The 27,279-nt window shown below is 42.4% G+C and overlaps 1 protein-coding gene across 2 annotated transcripts in view; it reads left to right on the forward strand.

Moving 5' to 3' along the window:
* The window catches only part of LOC142309909 (membrane-spanning 4-domains subfamily A member 4A-like), a 184,838-nt gene that overhangs the window by 780 nt on the left and 156,779 nt on the right, over window positions 1–27,279 (forward strand). The gene's annotated exons all lie outside the window — the stretch shown is intronic.

Below are 27,279 nucleotides of genomic sequence, written 5' to 3' on the forward strand. Positions count from 1 at the left end.
TTGGTTCCTTCCTCAGGACAGAACGGGAATACACGCAGTCATATATATATAGACACATTTATTGATACATAGTGTTTAATTTTTTTCATTGAACATGCTAAGGATCCAATAGGTGTAAAATTGATTAAAATCGATTTGATTCTGGGTGGAACACACAATATCGCTTCGATTGATAAGTTAATAGAGAATCTTTTGGGATTTTTAAAATATGCACTTTAACACCAGAGGGCTTGAACGAGTCTGTTGATCACACCACAAAGTAAATATATTAGTAGTATTCATTGACAAATTCTTTTTCAATCTTTATTGGACAGGTTTTTTTGTGTTTCCGCCAGTTTTGGATATGTGTTCACTAATTATGCTGATGTCAGACATCATGCGACAGCCAGTGTATTTAACCATTTGCTATATAAATAACTGCATATATTACCATTGTTACCTAAAAAAACCCCACCACTGGCTGATTTTATTTGGCTCGCAATGCCAGGTGCCCATTTTTCTATATGGAGGACTATATGGGGCCCATTATTCTGTTTGGAGGGTTATGTGGACCTCATTATTCTGTATGGATGACTATGTGGGGTCCATTATTCTGTATGGAGGGCTTGGGACCCATTATTTTGTATGGTGGACTATGTGGGGCCCATAACTAGGTTGGCCCATGACTTTCTCCAAGTATTTAACATTGGCCCTCTGTGTATTTGAGTTTCACATCCCTGGCTTAGAAGGATCATCATTTGGAGCACACATTTTGCTGGAATGATTTTTTGTCATCATATTACATTTGCTATAGCTTCTGATTAGGGATGAGTGAGCGGTACAGTTCAGGGTTCGTACTGGACACTGGGTGTCCGGGGCTTGGACTCGAATATTGACTTTTAAGAAAAAGTCTGTGTCTGAGTTCGAATTTTTAGCACTGTATGTACATTAATAAAGTTTTAAAAGCCTTCAATGCAGTTAATAAACAAGCATTACTGCATGCGGAAAATGACTGTACACTACTTTGAATAATAAAGCTAAAAAAAATGACGTGAGCTCTTACCTAATTTGATAACCAGCACAGATAAAACAGACATCTACGGACTGCAACCCTCAGCTTTCTGCTTTACCTTGGCTGGTTATTCAACACAGATGGGACCCTTAGGCGTTTTTTTTTTAAATTATTTATTTGAATAATTTTTTTAAAAAAAGGCGATGAGTCCACCCTATTTTTGATAACCAGGAAAGATAAAGCAGACAGCAAGGGACTGGTATTATCACGCTGAGAAGGTCCGTGGTTATTGGGACCTTCCCAGCCTTAAAATAGAAGCCCACAGTCACCCCAGAAGTGTCACACGCATTAAACCCCTCAATTCTGTCTGTTTACCCTACGCTTTCCAATTGCCCTGGTGCATTGGCAATTAGGGTTATACTTGTGGGGTTGATGTGTGTTGTGAATTGACAGCTGACATAAAGTTCAGGGGTTAGTAATGGATAGCAATTTATCAGACACCTCTATTACTAACTTGGCAAGTATAGAGTTAAAAAAATATACACAAGAAAAAAAAAGTTTATTTGAATAAAGATTCTCCAACACTCTCTTCTTCACCAATTAATTACTTCAAATTAAATCCTGGAAATTCTCAAATTTTCTTTAGCATCAAAGAATTCCTTCAGTCTCAGTCTCCTAAAAGGAGTCTGAGACTGAGACTGAAGGAATTCTTTGATGCTAAAGAAAAATTGAAGCTTCTAAACAGCCAAACACAAATCAAAACAGAGAGCAAGAAAACATCTGACTGGACACCTCCTCCTGGCCGCAACACCATTTTGAACCAGTATATTGAGTCATTTAGATATTCGGTACAGTCAACAATATTGGACCAAAAAGCAAAAGAAACATCTAATATCAGTGTGCAGGAGAGAAGGGCAATTCACAGCCTGAAGAAAAGCAAGGAGATCACTATTGAGCCAGCAGATAAAGGGGGTGCCATAGTTCTCCTGAATACAACGGACTACATTAAAGAAGCAAACAGACAACTGATGGATATACAGTACTACACTAGACTGGATGATAACCCAACCCCAAAATATATAAGGGAATTGAAAAAAGTCATCAGATGTCTGGGTTCAGACTTCACAAACCTTCTGGACCTAATACCTGAGAATCCAAGGGTGGGAGTTTTCTGTATGCTACCCAAGATTCATAAACCAGGTAACCAGGGAGGCCAATCATCTCAGGGGTGGGAACGCTCACTGAAAAACTCTCTGGGTGGGTAGAAAATGTCCTTAAGCCACTGGTGAAAAACACAGCCAGCTATATACAGGACACCACTGACCTTTTGAAAAAGCTATCTACAATAGGTCCCCTAGCCGAGAGTACCATCTTAGCTACCATGGATGTGGAATCCTTATACTCTAATATCCCACATGAAGACGGACTAACCGCCTGCCAAATGTTTCTTGTAGCTAATGGGATCCCTCCTGAGTCTGTATTAAGACTCACCAAATTCATCCTCACACACAACTTTTTCTCTTTTGGCGAGGAGCTATACTTACAACGTACAGGAACTGCTATGGGAAGCAAAATGGCACCACAGTATGCCAACCTTTTCATGGCTAAACTGGAAAATGACTTTTTAGCATCCTGAAACCTCAAACCATTGGCCTATCTCCGTTTCATCGATGACATCTTAATAATCTGGACCAAATCTGAACAGGAGCTTCTAAAATTTCTGAAAAATTCAATGCATTTCATCCTACCATAAACTTGACATTGGAACACTCAAAAACAGAAATCACCTTCCTGGATACAACCATAAAAATTCAAAATGGTTCAATCCAGACATCGGTGTATTGGAAACCTATTGACTGTCCCACATACCTCAGATGGGACAGATTTCACCCCAAACACATTAAAAACCCCATTGTCTACAGTCAGGCCCTCAGATATAATCGTATCTGTTCCAGCCCTGCAGACAGGGATGAACACTTAACCCATCTTAGGCTATGTCCGCACGTTGCTTTTTACCTGCTTTTTACCTGCTTTTTTGCTGCTTTTTCAACTGCAGCGTTTAATGCCAAAATGGTTGTGTTCTGCTTTTCAAGCAAAGTCTATGGGAATTTGGGTTTCTTGTCCGCACTATGCAGTTCAAACTGCAGCCTTTTTGTTGCAGAACTTTGGTGAAAAACTCAGCTTTGCCGTGCAAAACCCAAATGGCAAAAACAATTGACATGTCAATTGTTTTTGCCATTTGGGTTTTGCACTGCAAAGCTGAGTTTTTGACCAAAGTTCTGCAACAAAAAGGCTGCAGTTTGAACTGCATAGTGCGGACAAGAAACCCAAATTCCCATAGACTTTGCTTGAAAAGCAGAACACAACCATTTTGGCATTAAACGCTGCAGTTGAAAAAGCAGCAAAAAAGCAGGTAAAAAGCAGGTAAAAAGCAACGTGCGGACATAGCCTCAAAAAGACATTTCTAAACCAAGGCTACCACCCCACCTCCATAGATGACCAGATCATTAGAGCAACAAGGACCCCTAGACGTGAACTGCTTCAATACAAACAAAAATAGTCGAGTACCTCTGGTGGTGACATACAACCCACAGCTTGAGGTACTGAGAAGAACTGCCAAGAAACTTCACCACATTCTACACAAGGACAACCGGTTAAAAACAATATTCAAAGATCCTCCATTGCTATGCTACAGGCAACCTCCTAATTTAAGGAGCATCATGATCCGAAGTTCTATGCCCTCAGACACACCAAGAGGAACTTATCCTTGCAATGTAAAGAGCTGAAAAACCTGCACTCATGTAGAGACTAAACACCGGATACAGATCCCTAACACACAGAAGGACTATAAAATTCCTGGGACATTCACATGTTCCTCTTCCAACATGGTGTACTTAATCCTGTGCACTATATGTCCTATTGGGGGCCTCTATGTTGTAGAAACAGGACAGAGACTGAGAGCAAGGATGAGATCTCACCGCCACACAATTGCAGACAAAGAAATCCATTTACCTGTGGCCAAACATATCTGCGCTTCAGGACACAACATAAACCATATGAAAGTTGTCATATTAAAAGGCAACTTCAGATCACAGAGCCATTGCAGGGTCTGGGAATACAAATTCATTAAAATGTTTAACTCTGTGGACACAGGACTCAACCTGTCAGGAGGATTTACGGCCCATTACAAAATCCGAGGAGTTTATTCCAGAGACTCACCAGACCTCTGATCCTACATGGATATTGGGACAATAAAACTCTCATATCACTAATCAAAGCTAATTAAGGATTCACTTTCTAAGCTCAGTGTTTGTTTATTTAAATGTTTTTTTATTATGTCATCCCTCTGCTCTGTTTGTGCATATATTTGTGTTTCTTCAGATATTTTGTCATACCATGCCTGATGAAGGGACCTGAGATGTCTTGAAAGCTTGCTTTTTAACATCACTTTATTTTATTTTAGTTAGCTATTAAAAGGTATCACAAGATTATAATTTTGTTCCTTTCACTGAGAACATTCAATAATTTTTCAACTGGCTAACATGGTACCAAAACCTTTTCACTTGTAACTAAAAGTGTCATGCAAGGCGCAGCATAATCCAGAGAGTCTGCAGATGGGTGACTTCACTGAGAAACAGTGAAGAACAACACTGGATCCTGGAGAGTGTGGCGGTAGGCGTGTATTAATACATTCTCACTAAATTACATATAGACAAGCATTTATTAAAAAAAATGTATAAATGGAAGTGGTTCTTGAATGCAGTGAGCAGCAGTCACAACTCCCCCGTTCTACCTCAGCTCTGCCCACTTTTGTCAGAGCTGGCTGAAAATTGAGCGAGAATACAAAAGTGGCAATATTTTAGTGCAGCCTCAAGTTGATTCAAAATTATGCAACTCTTCAAAGTTTTTTTTACACCAGAATACTGGCATGAAAGCTTTAATTAATATGAATTGGACCCATAGACTTTGCAATATTGATTTCTTATTAGCCTTGATATTCGACTTTAAAACCTTTAATCAAACAATTGTCATTTGTGGAAAAAATTGATACATTGCATATTTGTTGACTTCTGATATCTGGAATAAGCAACTTTCATTCCGGTAAAATCAGTAAAAATACTTCGGTCAGCAGAATATTTTTTTCAACTGTTGCCCATTGTAGTTATGTGCTTAAGACCTTCTTGCCTTAGATAAAGAATCCTTCCTTTGGGTGAGTCCTTGCTAGACCCCTTGCCTGATTTCCAGAATCCATCTGCTGCCACTTTGTCTTTGTTTCATTCAGAAATTACGATCTGATATGTGGTCTCCTTTCATAACACACAAACACCCATCTATATTCAGGTCTGCGAAAAATAAGACCATAGGTCTGTTCACTTCTCAATACTTTTCCCTATCCCTCTAACAAACAGGAAACAGCTTTCCTTGTGCTCAAGGAATTCCTCCCATTGTGGGCTGGTCCCAATAACCCGGTCTTCAGTTAACTAAGCGCATCTAAACCATCACACAGATAAAAACACATTTAAAACATAACAATGCATTATATAACCATCACATCTTCAAATATATGGACAGTTTTTCCACTCCTGTGACAAGTTATATTGGTCTGTGTCAAGATAATACTGATCTGTGGTCTCAATGAAACATTGAGTTGTTATTTGTTTTAACGCCCCGTTACACGCAACGACATCGCTAACGAGATGTCGTTGGGGTCACGGAATTCGTGACGCACATCCGTCCTTGTTAGCAACGTCGTTGCGTATGACACGTACAAATGACTGCTAATGATCACATATACTTACCTAATCGTTGATCCTTGACACGTCGCTCAAATTCCAAATATCGTTGATGGGGTTGTTCGTCGTTCCTGAAGCAGCACACATCGCTACGTGTGACACCCCAGGAACGACGAACAACACCATAACTGCGTCCTCTGGCAACGAGGTGGGCGTCACTTTCATACAGCTGCTCTCCGCCCCTCAGCTTCAATTGGACGGCTGCCGTGTGACGTCGCGGTGACGCCGCACGAACCGCCCCCTTAGAAAAGAGGCTGTTTGCTGGCCACAGCGACATCGTTAGGCAGGTAAGTCCATGTGACGGGGCCTAGCGATATTGTGCGCCATGGGCAGCGATTTGCCTGTGACGCACAAACGACGGGGCGGGTGCTTTCACGAGCGACATCGCTAGCGATGTCGTTGCGTGTAAAGCCCCCTTTAGAATGGTGAGGTTAAGTTCTGAATTGCTTAGATAATTTATTTTGCAACAATCAATCATATAGTATTTTTAACTGTAAGGTCCAACGTTCATTCATACCATGCCTTTGTGAAGGGAAATGTAAATCAAGTGTAATGGGCCACTATACAGAAAAAGAAAACTAAAAGTCCTATAGTCACTTGTTTATTGTTCAATCACATGTCCTGATTAGTGATAAGTGAGCACTAAGATTCTTGAGTGCTCGGTCCTCGAATCGAGCGGATCCAATGCTTGGACGGGCTTGATTGGAGTAGCAAATATAATAAAAGTAATTTTGAAATTTGAGCATGTTTCCGAAAGATACTAACAGGAGGCAAAGCAGACAGCTGCAGGCTGATATTATCAGGTTGTGAAGGTCCATGGTTATTGGGCCATTCCCAGACAAAAAATAGCAGCCCGCAGCCACTCCAGAAGTGACGCATCACATAATCTAATCACATAAACTAATCATAATCTAAGCCAATTCTAGCGCTTTGTCTTGGCTCTTCTCGATTTACGCACTTACAACATATGTGTTTTTTGTAAACTGCGGACTAACTGCATTTAGTGCAAGTTGATGGGGAAACTCCACACAGAAGACTAAGGCGGGCTTTGCACACTACGACATCGCAAACCGATGCTGCGATGCCGAGCGCGATAGTCCCCGCCCCCGTCGCAGCTGCAATATCTTTGTGATAGCTGCCGTAGCGAATATTATCGCTACGGCAGCTTCACATGCACTCACCTGCCGTACGACGTCGCTGTGGCCGGCGAACCGCTTCCTTATTAAGGGGGCGGGATGTGCGGCATCACTGCGACGTCACACGGCAGGCGGCCAATAGGAGCGGAGGGGCGGAGATGAGCGGGATGTAAACATCCCGCCCACCTCTGTCCTTCCGCATAGGCGACGGGAGCCCCGGTGACGCAGGTAGGAGATGTTCCTCGCTCCTGCGGCTTCACACACAGCTATGTGTGCTGCCGCAGGAGCGAGGAACAACATCGGACCATCGCGTCAGCGTAATTATGGAATTCGCCGACGCTACACCGATGATACAATTACGACGCTTTTGCGATCGTTAATCGTATCATCTAGGATTTACACACTACGATGTCGAGAGCGACGCAGGAAGTGCGTCACTTTCGACATGACCCCACTGACATCGCCCCCCTTAGTGTCTTCATAATAGAAATTGATTGCCATGAAACATGTGTGGTGGGGACTTGAGCCTGACGCTCGAGCACCCACGATACTTGATAGAGTAAAGAATGTACCTGAGCACCCTGATGCTCTACCCAGTATTGAACAGAGGCGAATACGCATGCTGAACATTAATCCTTATTGAAAAACGATATATCAATTGCCCTAAATATGTAAACACTTTATCTGATCTAAATACTGCTATCCCCTGATTCTGTTGGTCTTTTTTTCATTCCTACAACGCTCTGTTCCTAATATACATCCCCTCCTCTTTTTTGCATCATGTATGTGTCTAGCCTTGTAAAAAAGGGAGCATGATCCTCAATATTACACCCACATAGGAGAGTTGATGATCAAATATTTTCTAATGTGCCGCCCCCGTGCCAGCATCCAGGCTGCTTGGATCCGGGTTCTCAGTGGCTCGAGGGTCTCTGGACCTGGGGGTCACGTGGCCACTCAAATGAAGGGGATATTTACAAGGGATTGTATAGGTTTCGTGACGCCAACCGTGGTATGTGGTAATTAGGAGAACCACCGCTGCAGTTGGGAGTATTCGGGGTTGATGGAATGGGGCAGCCAGGTGTTAGAACCCTGCACGGGTAGGGGGATACCCCAGAACTCAGTGAGGGGTGCCGTGGGATACAGGGGGTCACTTTGGTACTCACTCAGTCCATTAAGCAGACACCGACAACTGGTAAAACAAGTCTCTGGACATCGCTGCCACTGAGGGGAGCTTAGTTCTGGTCCCGACCCCAATGGTGCTGCCTGGTGATCCGTGACCTGCCTCCTGGCACTAAGTATACTTCTTTGGTGGTCCCGGTAGTGTGAAACTTGCTGGGTCTCGGTCTCCAATATGGCTAAGTGTGGGAGCTTGCTCTCAGGGCTCACGCTTGGGATTTTCTGGACCGTTTTGGATTGGAAAGTCCTATCCTCCTCGTTGCGCTAGTGCCCCGATTTTGGAGCGGATGGAGAACGAATCTTGAAGGCTTTGTTCTCCGTGGGTGAATTATCGGGTTGCCTGAAGCTACTCCTTGACCTAGGGTCCACGTACCCTGTCATACCTTGGTCCCAACCCGGTGATGGTGCAAGACCGCCAGCTGTCCTCCTCAACAGATCCGTGCCCCTTGGCATGATTCCCTGCAACTGGGGGCGTCACCTCTAGGCCTAGACCACCGTCTGCCACCTAGATTGTTTCCCAGGAGCCTCGCTCCCGACCTCCTCTCCCTTTCACTTCCAGACTACTCTCTCCTTTTGACACTCCTCACCTCCCCTCCCCAACCCCCCAGGTGGGCAACTCTATTCCAGTCAAGCCGTCCACTGGTGTGTTTGGTGGGTGTGGTGCAGGGTGTATCTAGGATTTGATTAGCTGATGTAAGCAACATCATATGGTTAGGGACCCAAAACCAAGAAGGAGGTGGATACTACACGGGAGGGAAGATTGTGCAATACCCTGTGACGGCCCGATAGAACAGGGGCGTCACATTCCCCCTTAGTTAAACGTAGCTCGTCCTCGAACTTTTGAGTTCATCATATCAACAATGGAACGCTACTGGTTAAGTTAGTAGAGGAGGCTCAACCTGCTCCATTGCAGCCTCTTCCTGTGACAGTCCAGTCCCAACGTCCCGGACCCCATCAACCCACCACCCAAACAACCTGACCCGCTGCATACCTATTCGTGGGTCTGTGTCCAGGTTAAGGTACCGGGTGTTGCAAAAGATGACACCAGTAGGCACAAAAGGTGCAACTATTTACAATAACACAAGTCTGTGTTGGTCACAACCAGTCCCGTGACCATGGCCCATTTTTACTACTAAACACAGGGTCAAAATACAAATAATGGGGTCCATGCACCTGGTGCACATACAATATTAACTTTTTCTTGATCAGGTGACATTCTCTATTGATTTAAACCTGGTTGATTAAAACTCTTCTCTTTATGACTTTACTCTATATGAAAAATAATAAACTTTGAAAAACAATAAAAGAAAACACAGATTCACTAACATTCCATAAATGACATTAGGGTACCGGGTTCCATAACCATACTTCCTTACGGCTACACACCACCGACGACGGTACAAATTCTTTCTCCATCATCATTTGTTTGATCACATCTAGGGCGTACCAGCCCCGTTCTCCACAATGCCGAGTATAAGTGACCATATCCTCTGGCTCCAAATTTTGCTCGGGGTGTCCCCTGGGATGGTGCTGCACCACATCCCGTCGAGACACAAACACCCCGGCTGTGAGGCCTGCCTGCCGGATGAACCCCCATCCCTGAATGGGGTCAAAACGATCCACCAGACCACGGCACCGTGGCCCTCGGATTCAGGAAGCAGCGCTTCTCACCTGCTTTTTCCCTTCTTGATTGCGAAACAATCACTGATCTCGGGGAGACCAGCCAGAGAAAACACTTCCGATAGCCAGCAAAGGCGCTCAACACAGTGAAATCCTAGGTGAATTGCCTCCTGGGAAGTATGCAAATCAAAAGGGTCCTGGAACCTCTGTTAGGAGTCTTGACACGGAAAATAGCCAGATATCCCTCCGGGAAGGACCTAGCCAAGGAGTGGCTCTTTTTAGGAGACCACCATAACCACCATATTAAGTGGCTCTTTTAGTCAATATCTAGCTCTTGACAAGTTTAAAGATATGACAAGGGAAATACCAAGGCCAGGTATCCATCCACAGAATCGTCGTGGGATCTCATGTGGATTACATCACACCTGCAGGGGTGTTTGGGAGTTAATAAAGTGGTGAAAGAGGGTGCTTTTGCATTTTATTTGTATTTTATTCCAAGTAAAATATTTTTTCGGTGTTTGTGTTTATTTACTTTCACTTACAGATTAGTGATGAGGTGTCTCATAGATGTCTGTGCCATTTTTAATCTGGGACTTAGTAGCAGCTGTGGGCTGTTATTAACCCCTTATTATCCTGATTGCGACTGCACCAGGGCTACAGAAGAGCTGGATTAAGCGCTGAGCTTGTCGCATCTAATAGATAATCTTGGGCGGCTGCACCTTGTTATTTTTAGGCTGGGGGGCGGCCCAATAAGCGTGGACCTCCCCTGTCTGAGACTACCAACCCCCAGCTGTCTTGCTTTACCTTGGCTTGGTATCAAAATTGGGGGGAAGAGCATGTCTTTTTTTAAAAATTATTTATTTAAATAATAATAATAATAAAAAAAAAAAAGCCGCATATGGTTCCTCTTATTCTGATACACAGCCAAGATAAGATTTGCTATTAGGCACATGAGCAAATAAACCACATTTATTTACATCTCAATCATCTGGAATGTTGCCTTAATTTTCGGATTATGCTATTGAAATAGATTATTAGATGGCAACTGGTAGATGCTTCAGATGATTAACATATTTCTTGAGTATACACATGAGAGAGACCTGTCAATCAACTAGGGTGAAATGTGGAAAAGCAGGCCGGGAGAGGCGCTGGATAAGTCATGTTTCTGGCTGTGGTCCCTGGCTTGCTCTTCAAACTGTATTTTGTATGACACTGTGCAAGGTGTTCAATGGGATTCCAACCTATTATGCACTTCAAAGGTGCTTAACCCTTAAAAGCACACCCCATAATATCAGGAATTGGATCTATCACACAAAACTGCAGGATAACTAATGACAAAGTCTTGAGGAATTTTTTGTATCATTGCCCACATATGTCCCAGACACACTGGACCTCTCTTGAATAAACTGGGGAGTTTGTCCTAAGTGATACAGTTCACTTAGCCTCAATAGATGTGGAGGAATGGTATAGTAGTATTTCACATGAGCCTGGTCTCAAAACAGTTGAATATTACCTCAAAACAAGAGGCTTACAGTATAGGGCACACAACACCTTTATTTTGGATTTATTGGAATTTACCTTGAAGCATAACTATTCATGTGGTGGAAAAGTCTACCACCAGCACAGGGGCACAGCAATGGGGAGCCCATGTGCTCCCACACATGCTAATTTGCTCCCGGACTGGTGGGATGACACTTTGAGAAGATGAGAGTGCATGTTGGAGTCCCCAGATTTTGTACTGGGGTCGTTATATTGACAATGTCATATCCTTATGGTCAGGAAATTCTGCCTCCTTTGAAAGATTTGTAAAAGCAATCAATGTCAACTAAATATACCTTAGCTTTACCACTAAAATTAACAACAAGTCTCTTAATTTTCTGGATATTAACATCAAAATACTTGAAAGGGGATTATTGCAAACAAAAGTTTATAGGCAACAAACATGAATAAATTATATTTTAAGATGGGACAGCCACAATTCCTATTGTCTTAGAAAGGGTATACCAAAGGGACAGTATTTGGGAGCCCACAGAAACTGTTCCACACCTTCCGCTTACCATCATGAAGACCGGCTCATGAGGTCTAGATTTGTTGAAAAGGGATACCCACCGTCAAGACAGCTAGTGCTAAGTGGAGGTCTGATCTTCGCAACCTAATAGAAAAACGAACGAATCAGTGACACGTATTATAGGTTCTTTTGTTGACAATGCTGGGAGAGTTCGACAAATCATCAGTAAGCAATGGGCCATTTGGGGACTGATCCAGTCATTTGTGACCTAATACCAACAGTTCCTATGATCACTTATAGAAGAGGCTGATCCCTGAGGGATAAAATAGTACATAGTGTGTACTACCCCACTAAGGGCATAACAACATGGCTTGACCAAAGACAAATGGGCACTTTTAAAAGAGGTAAATGTTCAGTCTGCAGAGAGACAGCAGGTGGCCCTCATTCCTTTTTAGAGGGACAGCAGCCGGCTCTCACTGAATTGTGAAATAGCCATCAGATCCCAAGTGTAACTGATAAATGAACGGAAGGGGTGTGGTGCCTTCCCATTGGCCCCAGCTGAAAGGTAGCTACTCCAGCCGGAAGGCACACACCACCACAGTCAACTAGTGGTACTGTAAGTTCTAGTGAAACCCAGCCTAATAGATGAGTGGAGCCTGCGCCCAGCAGAGCCACTGACTGCTCCCTCGTCCCCAGCACCACCCACAGTGGTGACGCGGCGGCGTCTGGTGATTGAAGCAGAAGTCGACTCCAGTGGAGACGTGACACCCTCTTTCCTTTCAGTTTTGTTGAGAAAGAGGATCAATGATATTGATTATATTGGTGTTGTTAGAACATAGATTATTTGCAAGAACTTAATCATTGATTCAAACAAGTCCAGTTACAGGAAGAATAGCGGCAGATCACTATGGGGTAAATGCAGCATTTATTCTGTAAACACAGATCACATCAGGTGGGGGAGAGGGGGGTGCGGGTGTGGCAGACGGACTCCCCTTTCTCCCACCTGATGTGATCTGTGTTTACAGAATAAACGCTGCATTTACCCCAGAGTGATCTGCCGCTATTCTTCCTGTTACTGGACTTGTTTGAATCTTGATCACGCTTGGAGCTGAGCATCACCGGGGCCGGCATAGAAGTCCTTGTACTGCTGATTGCTGAAATCTGTAAGTACGGCTCCACCACACAGCTTTGTGCTGCAGTGCCAGACTTTCTATATATTTTTGCTTTTAATCATTGATTCATCTTTAAATATTGTTTGGACCGTATAATACAGGGTGTTAGATCGGAGTATGGGTATTTTTGAATGGGCCAGAGGAGGAGCCTTTGATAAAATACAAACATTTGATATGGAGAAAATGAAGTCCGATAATGTTCTTCATGATGACGATATAATCATTGTTACAATAGGTAGCGACTTAGGTTCCTTTGTGTTTGGTTCATGAGTTACAATTAAACATAGAAACAACATAATTTTGTAACACACAAGAACAATACAAAGCCAAACACTGTCAAAGTTTACTCCTTCGTCTGACGTTCTGGAGCCATGCAATCAACTGATTTATAAAATCAAACATTACGCCCAAGCAAATTGAACAGCAGAACCATGAGTCATGTCCTGATATGTTTTCTCATATTTAACTTGGATAAAAGCTGCCATTTGTAGCCCCAGAGTGGATTTCAAAAGTTTAACAATAGATTCCTTTTTAATGCTTGAGGAAATTTACACCCCTTTTTCAGGCTACAAGTCTTTCTGTCGACCCCCACCCAGTTACATGCGTCTCACTCACCCATGAAATAAAAGTAATGGTGACCAAAATTAAAGGCACATTTTCCTGGAGATTTGGACCTGCAGTCACACCACAAATAACACACAGTGATACCTATTTGAATATAATGCATTAGTAATTATTGCCTGTAGTCCTATGTAACACCAAATATAACACAATGTTGAGTCTCTGATCACAGATAATGTAGTAGATGTCACCTCCACCTCTATGTAAGAACTCCGATAACACAGTGATACCTTTCTGAGTACAGATCATGTACTACTAGATGTTACAGTTATACTGTAATTAACAATTCAGATAGCACAAAGTGATAGCTACAGAATCTACTGTATACAGATTACACAGCAAACCTATGTAAGGTCCCGTTACATGTAGCAATGTTCCAGCGATCCCGACAACGATACGACCTGGTCTGGATCAGTGGTAGGTTGCTACATGGTCGCTAGTGAGCTGGCAAACAGGCAGATCTAATTAACGACGCAGCAACAATACGGCGATCCGTATAACGACCTTGGCAGTCTTTGGGACCCTGTCACAGAGCAGCTATTCTGATGACTCAGACCTTGATAGAGGAGTAGTATTTCCAACCAGGAGTGCCTTTGCGTTGCCTTTTCCACGTCCCTCTGCTCCGATTTGTGGCCACTACTGCTGCGCTCTCATTCTTGGATTGGGCGACCTTGCCATTAGAAGGCAACACAGTAGCGCTTCCTTCCTTTGTTGCACAATGAGCACAATGCAGAATATGGTTATGATTGCATATAGTTGATAGCTGACCTGCACGCTCTCAGGAACAAAGGATGGAAGCGCTACTACGTTGCCTTCTTTATGGCAAGGTCGCCCAATCATAACGCAGTTGTGACCACCAATCGGAGCTGAAGGGGCATTGAATAGACAAAGCAAAAATATGCCCGAGTCACTGAGTTCTGAGTCTCCAACGAAGTCGCTCGTCGTTGTTATGGCGTCAAACACAGCGATGCATGCTGCCCAGCATGACACCAATGATCAAAAAATGAACCAGGACGTTGTGATATGATCGGCGATATCACAGTGGGGGGGTGGTCGCTGCTATGTGTCACACATAGCGAGATCGCTAGCGAAGTCGCTGTTTTGTCACAAAACCTGTCACGTTTCAGCAATCTCGCTAACGACATCGCTATGTGTAATGGCGCCTTAAGACTCCGATCTTTCTTTTCCCCCTAAATACAATGCTTTAGTCCTCTGAATTCTAATGTAAACACAGAATTTTTAATTCATAACATGTTAGATGGCACACAACTTTATTAATGTAGCTATGGTAGCACATCTTCTAACAAGTTAAGTATTGCTTCATCTGTACAGTTCTGATCAGAACCTTCATTGTATGCATATAGTACTAGAACCATTATCAGTACATCAATACAGTACCAAAATCATCATCAATAAATGAAAACATCACCAGAATCATTATCAGTTAATAAATACAGCATCAGAATCATTATCAGTACATGAATGCAACTCTAAAACCATCATCAGTATATGACTACAGCACCAGAACCAATAGTCCAGCAAAATAACAACCCTAAGCTGTCTTTGGGGATAACTCCATTGAAATAGGGCCTATTTCTCATTACTGTCATGTTTTTCATTACTGACAAACATTGATGACCTATGTTCTGGTTAGGCCATCAACGATTAAATGATAAAGTGGGTGAGAAGCTTTTCTTTTGTTGAGCCCAAGGACTCTCAGTCTGATGGTGGGGATATCAACATTCTAGAGTCATTTGATAAGAGGTTTGGGAATATAACTAAATAATAAAAATAAAGATTATTATGCATAAAAAACATTTCTGAGATTTTGTTTTTATTTAACAGAAGAAGGATTGTACTCAAACTAAAAAATATATTTTTTAGGCCTCTTTTACATGCCCGTGAAAATCACGCACGTGTTTCACGGATGTGTCAAAGATGCATATTGCCCTTGGTGAGCTGTGTGTATGGCACACGTGTTATCCTTGATAACACACGGAGAATGGGAACTTTCGACTCACCTGTCCCTGGCGTCGCTGTCCGTGGTGATGATCTTCGGTCTCCGGTCCTGCAGACTCCCCGCTGCTGCCGCTTCCGGCCGCAGTGAAGAGAATATTAAAGGAGCATAATGAGCGGTGGTCGAGAGCAAGTGACCGCAGCAGCAGAGACAGGAGGGCTGGAGAAGGTGAGTAAAGATTTGTTTTTTTTCTCACAGACACATGTCTTTTCTCCGGTGCGTGTCACACGGAACACATCCATGTGGTCCATTTGCATTACGTGTGACACATTTGCGTTTCGTGTGACAACAGTGATGCCAGAGAAAATCATGTCGGCGTGTGGAGCACACGGGCACACGTAAGTACGGAACGGACATGTCGGTGTGAGAACACGGACACACGTAAGTACGGAACAGACACAAGTTCCGTGCAAAATTACTTACGTATGTTCAAAACTATAGGAATACATAGGTCTATGTGTGTACGTGTCTCCAGTATGTGAGAAAACTGCCAAACACGTATGTGTGAAAGAGGCCTTATTCTTGGCCACCAGCATTAACCAGCTTCAGTTGGGAGGAGAGGATCGTTTCTGTGACTAGGTGTACACATTAATCTTTAGTGTAGTATAATTAAGATTAAACATATTATGAGAGAAAAATAATATAAAGTTTTAGCTTGGTCATTCCACTTATGTGACCTTTACCTTTAGGAAAATGTGAAGGTAATTAATCCATTGCCTTCATTTTACATTTAACACCGCTTGTGAGGAGGAATTTGTAGGAACGATTGTTCATGCAATTATTAGTTCTCCCTTCTGTCACACACTTTATATTATATTTCCGTGCAGTTTCCCTGTCTACAAGAGGGGATATGCTGCCGACTAATAATGCTCTGAATACCTGTATAACAGATGCAGTCAAGAAAGAAACATATTTTTTCTCTTTTGTTCTTCAATTGCTTGGTAATTTTCTACCTACCTATGATGGAAAAAAGTTTATTCGTACGTTAGTTCAATAGATAAGTGCCCTGTGTAAAAGGCCCATAAAGGGGTTGTTTGGTGAAAAAAAGTTCTGACATATCTGTAGGGTAGGTGATAATAACTTGTTAATTGTTGGGTGTTTGACATCTGTTACCAGCACACACCGGCAGAATGGGAAATTTGTATCCCTACAGGGCACTTTTATCCCTGTTAGCCTGACCGCAGCTCCATTAATTCTCTTTAGAGCTGATGGAAAAAGTTGCTAAGTGCTCTTGCAACCCCGTAGAGAATGAAAGGCACAGCAATCAAGCATTAGCACTGCAGGACAATTCTAAAAAGGACAAAAGTGCCACCTTATGCCAATCTGTGTGGGTCCAAGCGGATGGACCCCCTGATCAACAAGTAATCGCATATCCTGTGTATTTTTGAGGCTCCCCTTATTTTTTAATAAAAGAGTAGGCAGCTCCAGGTGGATAATTTTTGTAAATATACATTAACAAAACTGGAGACCTGGATTCCACAACACTTTCTGGCCCCTCTTGCAGGGACAGAGCATGATTTTTTGAGATCTTGCTCTTTGCACTACACCAGTGCTGCCACATAGTTTAGTAAGCTGTTACCAAATGGAAACCACTCTTTTGACATTGGCAACAGTAGACTAAAGGGCGCTTTACACGCAGTGACATCGCTAGCGATGTCGCTGTTGAAAGCACCCGGCCCGGTCGGTTGTGCATCACGGGCAAATCGCTGCCCGTGGCGCACAACATCGCTAGTACCCGTCACACGGACTTACCTGCCTAGCGACGTCACTGTGACCAGTGAACCGCCTCCGTTCTAAGGGGGGCGGTTCGTGCGGCGTCACAGCGCCGTCACACAGCAGCTGTATAACAGAAACGGAGGGGCGGAGAGCAGCTGAAGGTAAGACACGCCCACCTCGTTGCCAGAGGACGCAGGTACGGTGTTTTTCGTCGTTCCTGCGTTGTGACACATAGCGATGTGTGCTGCCGCAGGAACGACAAACAACCTGCGTCCTGCAACAGCAGCGATACCTGGGATTTGAACGACGTGTCAACGATCAACGATAATGTAAGTAATTTTGATCGTTAATGGTCGTTCGTAGCTGTCACACGCAAAGACGTCGCTAATGAGGGCAGATGTGCATCACGAATTCCGTGACCCCAACAACATCTCGTTAGCGATGTCGCAGCGTGTGAAGCCCGTTTAACACAGACATAAACTGAGCATTCTCCTAATTATGCAAAAGTCAATGTGAATGGTGTGGGGAAATGGTGAGGTGTGACATCACCTGTTGTGAATGTTAAATGTTGAACTATGTACTGTGTAGAGATGTCACTTTTCATTGTAATACTGTCTCTGATGATAATGAGACTGATGAAAAGTCTTTTGTGGAGTGAGTCTAAATTAAAGTTAGGGGCCAGTTTTGATAATTTCAAGAATTCTAATTATTTTTTTTTAGATAAATAGTGATAGGGAAAATTTAAAATAAATAATAAATAACAAGCATTTAACATAAAACTTTTTTCTAAACAAATGCTAATATTATGATGACACACTACCTTTAATCCTTATCACTATGGGACATATTCATTTATGGTTGAAAGTGTTGGCCCCCTTAAAATTGTTCTGGTAAATTAAGTATTTCTCCCAGAAAATTATTGCAATTACACATGTTTATTTAAGCCCGCTTTACACGTTACAATATATCTTACGATGTGTCGGCGGGGTCACGTCGTAAGTGATGCACATCCGGCATTGTAAGTTACATTGTAGCATGTAATATCTACGTGCGATTGCGATTGAACGGTAAAACGTTCATCGCATGCACGTCGTTCATTTCCTAAATATTGGACGTCAGGTTGTTTATCGTACCCGGGGTAGCACACATCGCAGTGTGTGACACCCAGGGAACGATGAAAAGATCTTATCTACGTCCTTCCGCCGGCAATGCGGAAGGAAGGAGGTGGGCGGGATGATTACGTCCCGCTCATCTCCGCCCCTCCACTTCTATTGGCCGGCTGCTGCGTGACGTCGATGTGACGCCGAAAGTCCCTTCCACTCCAGGAAATGGATGTTCGCCGCCCACATCGAGGTCGTATGGATGGGGAAGTACGTGTGACGGGGGGTTATTTGTTTGTGCGACACGGGCAACAAATTGAACGTGCCACACATATGATGGGGGCGGGTACGATCGCATACGATATCGTATGCTTAATTGCAAGGTGTAAAGCAGGCTTTATACACATTTATTTCCTTTGTATGTATTGGAACAACACAAAATAAAACAGAGAAAAATAGGCAAATTGGACATAATTTCCAATAAAACTCCAAGAATGGGTCAGACAAAACTATTGGCACCCTCAACTTAATATTTGGTTGCACACCCTTTGGAGTAATAACTGCAATCGATCACTTCCTATAACCATCAACAAGTTTCTTATACCTCGCAACTGCAATTTTGGACCACTCTTTTGTAGTTTTGTAGATAAGCACGGCACTTTCGTAGAACATGTTCAAGTAGGATCCAATCCCGTGAATAGTTCAAATTGGCACTTGGCATTTCAATTGTAGAAATAATGATTTATTGAAAATCCCGTCTATATAGAACAAAGACATTTCGGAATGGTCTCATTACAGTGGTGGACACCACTATTGCTACATAACGCCTGCTTTCCCTTAAGTATTATCAGACTTGAACAGTGCACACTGATGAAGGGCCATACCAGACCGAAACGTCTGTGCTGTATATGGTATGGATTTTCAATAAATCATTATTTCTACAATTGGGGTGCCAAATGTCGATATTCACTCTAATCTCTCCACAGGTGTACAATGAGATTTAGATCCCTACTCATTGCTGGCCACTTCAGAACACTCCAGCACTTTGTTTCCATCCATTTCTGGGGGCTTCTTGAAGGATGTTTGGGGTCATTGTTTTTGTGAAAAACCCATGACCTTGGACGCAAACCCAGATTTTTGGCACTGGGCACTACATTGCCACCCAAAATTGTTTGGTAATCTTCAGATTTCATGATGCCTTGGATACAGTCAAGGCACCCAATGCCAGAGGCAGCAAAACAACCCCAAAACATCTGTGAACTTCCACCATATTTGACTGTAGTTACTGTGTTCTTTTCTTTGTGGACCGCAATCCATTTCTGGTAAACTGCAGAATTAAGTGCTTTACCAACTAATCTTGGACTTATCTGTCCACAAGATGCTTTCCCAGATGGATTTTGGCTAATTCACTACATTTTGGCAAACTGTGTCTACTCTCCAAATATAGTGTTTCATTTTTTTCAAATGTCGATGGATAGTTCGCACTGACAGTGATGTACCCTGAGCCAGCAGGACAGCTTGAATTTCTTGGAACTTGAATGAGGCTGCTTATCCACCATCCGGTTCTCAGTTGGCTCTCAATGACTCAGACAGTTCTCCTTTTTATCTGGTTTCAGGTGTGATTTTCATATTATTATTTATTATTATAACGCCATTTATTACATAGCGCTTTACAAGTGAAAGAGGCTATACATACAACAATCAGTAACAATACAAAATAGACTGGTATAGGAGTAGAGAGGACCCTGCCCGCGAGGGCTCACAGTCTAGAGGGAATGGGTGAGGGTACAATAGGTGAGGACAGAGCTGGTTGCGTAGTAGTGTACTGGACTGAGGATTATTGGAAGAGATGTTGGAAGAGATGGGTCTTCACTCTTCAGGTTCCTCTTGAAGCTTTCCACGGTAGGGGAGAGTCTGATTTGCTGAGGTAGAGTGTTCCCGAGTATGGGGAGGCACGGGAGAAATCTTGTACGCGATTGTGGGAAGAGGAGATAAGAGAGGAGTAGAGAAGGAGATCTTGTGAGGATCTGAGGTTACGTGCAGGTAGGTACTGGAATACTAGGTCACAGATGTAAGGAGGAGACAGGTTGTGGATGGCTTTGTATGTCATGGTTAATGTTTTGAACTGGAGTCTTTGGGCGATTGGAAGCCAGTGAAGGGATTGGCAGAGTGGGGAACCTGGGGAATAGCGAAAGGAGAGGTGGATTAAGCGGGCCGCAGAGTTTAGGATAGATTGGAGGGGTGGAAGAGTATTGGAAGGGAGGCCACAAAGCAGGAGGTTGCAGTAGTCGAGGCGGGAGATGATGTGGGCATGCACTAATGGTTTTGCTGATTCTTGGTTAAGGAAAGCACGGATCCGGGAGATACTTTTGAGTTGTAGTCTGCATGAGGTGAAGAGGGCTTAGATATGTGGCTTAAAGGATAGAACAGAGTTGAGGGTTACTCCAAGGCAACGAGCTTATGGGACTGGGGAGAGTGAGCAGCCATCAACTTTGATGGATAGGCTTGTTGGAGGAGTTGAGTGAGGAAGAGGAAAGACAAGGAATTCTGTTTTGTCCATGTTAAGCTTTAGGAATCGCGCAGAGAAGGATGAAATAAACAGACATTGTGGAATTTTGGTTAGTAGCAAGGTTATGTCAGGTCCAGAGAGGTAGATCTGTGTGTCATCGGCATAGAGATGATACTGAAAGCCGTGGGACTCTATAAGCTGTCCCAGGCCAAAGGTGTAGATGGAGAACAGAAGGGGTCCTAAAACTGAACCTTGGAGGACACCGACAGATAAGGGGCAAGATGAGGAAGTGGTGTGAGAATGGGAGACGCTGAAAGTCCGGTCAGTGAGGTATGAGGAGATCCAAGATAGGGCCAAGTCTGTGATACCCAGAGATGAAAAAATCTGTAGTAGGAGGGAGTGGTCTACTGTGTCGAAAGCAGAGGACAGGTCCAGGAGGAGGAGGACAGAGTAGTGTCGCTTGGCTTTGGCGATTAGTAGGTCATTGGTGACTTTAGTTAGGGCAGTTTCAGTAGAGTGATGCGGTCGGAAGCCAGATTGTAGCTGGTCAAAAAGGGAGCAGGAGGAGAGGCGTGAAGACAATTCAAGATGAACATGCTGTTCCAGTAGTTTTGAGGCATAGGAGAGAAGTGATATGGGGCAATAGCTAAACACAGAGGATGGGTCAAGGGAGGGCTTTTTGAGGATGGGTGTAATCGAAGCATGTTTAAAGCATTAAGGGAATACACCAGTTGTTAGTGATACTTGCCACAGGTGAGTTTGAATTAGCATCACATGCCAGAAATAAAGTTGTTTACCCACAATTTTAGAAAAGAGCCAACAATTTTGTCCAGCCCATTGTATGTGTTTTGTTTGAAATTATGTCCAATTTGCCTTTTTTCTCTGTTTTCTTGTGTGGTTCCAATACACACAAAGGGAAAAAAAAACCACGTGTATAGCAAAACCTGTGATTTGCAATAATTTTCTCGAGGAAATATTCATTTTCTTGAACAAGTTCAAGGATGCCAACACTTTTGTCTATGACTGTATTTACCCTTTATGAGAACATGTAGCTTAGTGATTTATGGCAGATATATACTTAATGATGTCATCTTCCATCCATTGTTAATTGTGACAGTGACATATGAGGAGACTGACAAATGGAGAGTGCCCCATGACAGTCCATACTATATCACCTTTCCCCCAGGACACGGTCTTTGGGTCCTTATGGTTTGTTATCACAGCTGAAGCTCTAATGATGGCATCCATGTGTGCCAAATACAAATGTCCTTATTCATTCTATCTCCCAAAAAGATAATGGCATTTAAAAGTAATAAATAAATATACATACTGTATATCAAGTTAAATGGTACCAATGAAAACTCCATGTTCTTTCCAGAAATAGCCTTCATTCAGCTCCAATGATCGAAAAATATAAAAGTTATCCGTCCCTAGAAAAATACAACTTATCCTTCAAAAACAAACCCATGTACAGCTACTTCAATGAAAAAAATATGGCTTCTGGAATGCAACAAATAAAAAAAGATAATTTGGTAATTAAAGGGGTTAATTTTGCTATAATGTCTTTATACTCTTTTACTTCCTCCTCTGCCCAGCAGATGTCGTATGATCAGGCTGTACAGTCAGACACGGCCATTACACAGTACATAGCATGGGCACATATATAAAATTATATTAGCACAGCAAAAATAATTTAAGAACATTTAATAGGAAAAGTTAGTATTATTCCAAGATCTATTGATTAAAATTACATTTAAAATTAACTTTGTTACTTGAAAAACCCCTTTAAGACAAAATTGAACTCTGTCCTCTCTTCCTATTTTAAGTAAGCAGCATGTTTATTTTTCTAAGCTTCCCACATTCATTTCTCCACTATATAATACACAGAACGCTGACCCTATGTGTTCATAAACCTGAAAATCCAGTTTAGTTTATTGTTCTCTACATTGTACCATGAACCACCAAGTAAACTGCTCTGTCATATAAATCGTGTAAATATCTTTCCATATTGCAAGTGTATACAGGGAGTGGCATATAAGGTGAGCTTGAATAGATGTGCCCCTTTGTCTCCTTCCACCAAAGACAGTTTTCACCTTCTTGACCAGGTAAGATTTTTCAAATCTGTTGTGTATCACTTTCGGTGGTAATAACTTTCTAATACCTCTATATATCCCAGTGATTCTGAGAATATTTTTTTCACAACACCTGGTAGTTCATATTGGTGGTAAATTTAGGTACATTTAATTTGTGTTTATTTTTGAAAATATTGACAATTTCATGAAAAATTTGAAAAATTCTTAATTTTTGAACTTGGATATTTTATGCCCCTAAAGGGAGCAGTTCTAGGTGCATGTTGCTAATCCCGGCCTAACCGTCCCTGTATACACTAGCATAGATAAAGAGATCTTTAGAAAAAGTATTTCTAAAGATCTTATATCGTATGCTAATGAGCGAGGGCAGTAGCCCCAAGGGCATTACTTCCCTTGCTAGTCACCCCCATTATCATGTTAGCAGGTCCCTGTGGGCGTGCTAACATGCTAATGAATGGTAGCATCAGAGGATGATCTCACTCACCTCTCCGCCACCATAGCATCCAACGCTAGATTTCGGCTCAGTTCACATGACTCCAGAGTTTGGTCATGCGCACTATGAAGCCGGATGTACGCGTCCTGGCTTGAAACTGAAGTAGTGCGCATGACCGAACCTCCGGGGTCATGCGCACTGAGCTGAAATCCAGCATCAAGCAGCGATGGTGGCGGAGAGGTGAGTATTAGCATATGGTAAAAGATCTTTAGAAATACTTTTTCTAAAGAACTCTTTATCTATGCCAGTGTATACAGGGACGGTTAGGCAGGGATTAGAAATATGCACAAAGAACTGCTCGTGATGCTGGGTGCATATTGCAAACAACATAGGAGGGGTTGGAAGAGAAGAAGCACAATTTCAGTTTTGGTGCCCCATTTTGTATGGAACAGACTGTTGATACCATGTCGCTTTTGTAGAGCCCCCAAGGTGCTAAAGCAACAGAAATCTCCAGCAACAGTTTGGAAACTACACCCTTCAAGGAATTTTCCTGGAATGGTCAGAAACTCAGAAGGGAATGAGTGCCATATTGGATTACATTTTGCTAAAATTATTTCTGGTTGAAATGCAACATTGGCCTTAAAGGGAACCTATACTAGACAGCTTTCCACATTATATGGCTTATTGTTTTACAAATACTTGGATATTCCTGCTATGAATTATATGGCTATATACAGTCATATCTGTCCATTTTTGTACACTTTTTTAAAATAATTCTTATATAGAGTGCCTTGCAAAAGTATTCGGCCCCCTTGAATTTTTCAACCTTTTCCCACATTTCAGGCTTCAAACATAAAGAGAAAAAAAAAATAACTGAAAATTGACAAACTTTACTCAACACTTTTTATGGATATCTTTGAGAAATGGCTTTCTTCTTGCCACTCTTCCATAATAGCCAGATTTGTGTAGTGTATGACTGATTGTTGTCCTATGGACAGACTCCCACCTCAGCTGTAGATCTCTGCAGTTCATCTAGAGTGACCATGTGCCTCTTGGCTGCATCTCTGATCAGTCTTCTCCTTCTTTGAGATGACAGTTTGGATGGACGGCCGGGTCTTGGTAGATTTGCAGTGGTATATTACGCCTTCCATTTCAATATTGCACAGTGCTTCTTGGGATGTTTAAAGTTTTGGAAATCTTTTTGTAACCAGATCTGGCTTTAAACTTCTCCACAACAGTATCATGACCTGCCTGTTGTGTTCCTTGGTCTTCATGATGCTCTGTGTGCTTTAAACAGAACACTCAGACTATCACAGAGCAGGTGCATTTATACGGAGACTTGATTATACACACATGGATTATATTTATCATGATCAGTCATTTAGGACAACATTGGATCATTCAGAGATCCTCAAACCTCTGGAGTGAGTTTGCTGCACTGAAAGTAAAGGGGAGTAATAATATTGCACGCCCCAATTTTCAGTTTTGTTTTTTTTAAAAAGTTTAAAATAAACAATATATTTCCTTCATCTTCACAATTGTGTCCACTTGTTGTTGATTCTTCAATATAACATTAAAATTTTTCTCTTTATGTTTGAAGTCTGAAATGTGGGAAAAGGTTGAAAAACTCAAGGGGGCCGAATACTTTCGCAAGGCACTGTACATCTATGCTTGGGTGTGCATCCTTTTGCTTTTTTTGCACATCCACTGTCTACCAATCTTGATTGTCAATAAAGTGTTTATTTTTTATAATTAGGTGGTTTACAGAATATATGGTTGGTTCTTTTATTTCACATCGGTAGGGTTTTTGTTTTTTTAACCAACTTGTCCAATTGGCATCACTGTCTAGTAATATATATATATATATATATATATATATATATATATACACCGTGTTTATCCAAAAATAAGACACTGTCTTATATTTTTTTTTGCCCTTAAAAAAGCACTAGGGCTTATTTTTGGAGGAGGTCTTATTCTTGGAGAAACACAGTTGGGGGTAAGTTTACCCCTCAAAAAAGCAGACCCCCCCACTTCCCAAGAGACTCATACTCACCAGACCCGGACGTCTGCGTGGCTCCCAGGTCCTCCCTGTGATCTCCGGTCGGTGATCACACACACACAACACACACACACACACAGCAGATAGCAGACACACACAGCCGATCACAGGCACACACAGCCGATCACAGGCACACACAGCCGATCACAGATACACACAGCCAATCACAGATACACACAGCAGATAACAGACACACACAGCAGATAGCAGACACACACAGCCAATCACAGATACACACATCCGAACGCAGACACACACAGCCGATCGCAGAAAAACACAGCCGATCGCAGACACACACAGCAGATCACACACACACACACATCAGATCTCAGACACACAGCCAATCACACACATCACATCCATCCGGCCGCAGGGAATGATGAGAGCAAGTCATGTGTCCAGCCGCAGGTCCTGTTCGTTGCGCTTCACTGCACTGCCTCTCAGGATTCTGCCGGCGAGAAGAGATCGGTGTCACTGGATGAGGTGAGTGTGTATGCGATCCGATGTGTATGCGATGTTTGTGTGTGTGATTTGATGTTTGCATGTGATCCGATGTTTGTGTGTGCGATCTGATTATGTGTGCGATCTGACTGTGTGCGCGATCCGATGTTTGTGTGTGAGATCTGATGTGTGTGTGTGTGTGTGTGTGTGTGAGATCTGATTGTGTATGTGTGTGTGAGATCTGATTGTGTGTGTGTGTGTGAGATCTGATTGTGTGTGTGTGTGAGATCTGATTGTGTGTGTGATATCTGATGAGTGGATGAATGCGGGTGTGTGATCACTGTAGGTCCTGCCGCTCAGCATCGGGTGAGTGTAATTGCCGGGTGCCGCTGTCTATAATGAAGTGTCCTGCAGTATTTGCAACCTTTTCTAGCTGCACGGACACTTCATACCTTATATTTAAGCCTTGCTCCGAAAATGCTGAAAATCCCTGCTAGGGCTTATTTATTCTGTATATATATGGTATATATATATATATATATATATATATATATATATATATATATATAATTGCTTTATACAACCAGGTAAACATGCAGGAGGCGAAATAAGTATTGAACACATGATCAATTTTCTAAGTAATAATTATATTTCTAAATGTGCCATTAACATGAATTTCTCCCCAGATGTCGGTGTAACAACCCATCCAATTGACACCGGCAAAAAAAAAATAAAACCATAGATGTCTATAATTTTTGTGTAATAATGACAAATTACACAGGAAAAATATTGAACACATGAAAAAAGAGAGGTGCAAAATGCTATGGAAAGTCATTACACCAGCTGAAATCTATCAGTAATTAAAGAGCCAATAAGTAAAAGATAATATCTGCTGGTTCAACTGATGACCTATAAAAAGGTGTCTCTTTACTAAGGTGCTACACAACAAAAATTTTATGATAGGTACAATCAGTGTGCTGTCTCAAAACCTTATTGGTGCAAAACTTACTGATGCCATTGGTTACATAAGAATTTTTAAACTAATGAAGGTTCCAGTGAGTACTGCTGGGGTCATAATCCAGAAGCGATAACAACATAATTTCACCCTATACCTGCCACAACCAGGTGATTCCCACAAGATAGAGGAGTGAAAATTATTATCACAAGAGCTTTCCTAGAGCTAGGAACCACTTGTGGAGAGCAACAGAAAGACCTAGAATCAGTAGGTACAATTGATTCAAAGATGCACGTTCACCATGCAAGACTTCATGGCTGAACAAAAAGCATGTTCAAGCACATTTAAACTTTTCTCAACAACATTTAGACAAGGCTGTGAAATACTGGGAGAATATAGTTTTGTCTAATGAGACCACAATTGAACTCTTTGGTTGCCA

Source organism: Anomaloglossus baeobatrachus, chromosome 5 (assembly GCF_048569485.1).
Source record: "Anomaloglossus baeobatrachus isolate aAnoBae1 chromosome 5, aAnoBae1.hap1, whole genome shotgun sequence".
In the NCBI taxonomy this organism is placed as follows: domain Eukaryota; kingdom Metazoa; phylum Chordata; class Amphibia; order Anura; family Aromobatidae; genus Anomaloglossus; species Anomaloglossus baeobatrachus.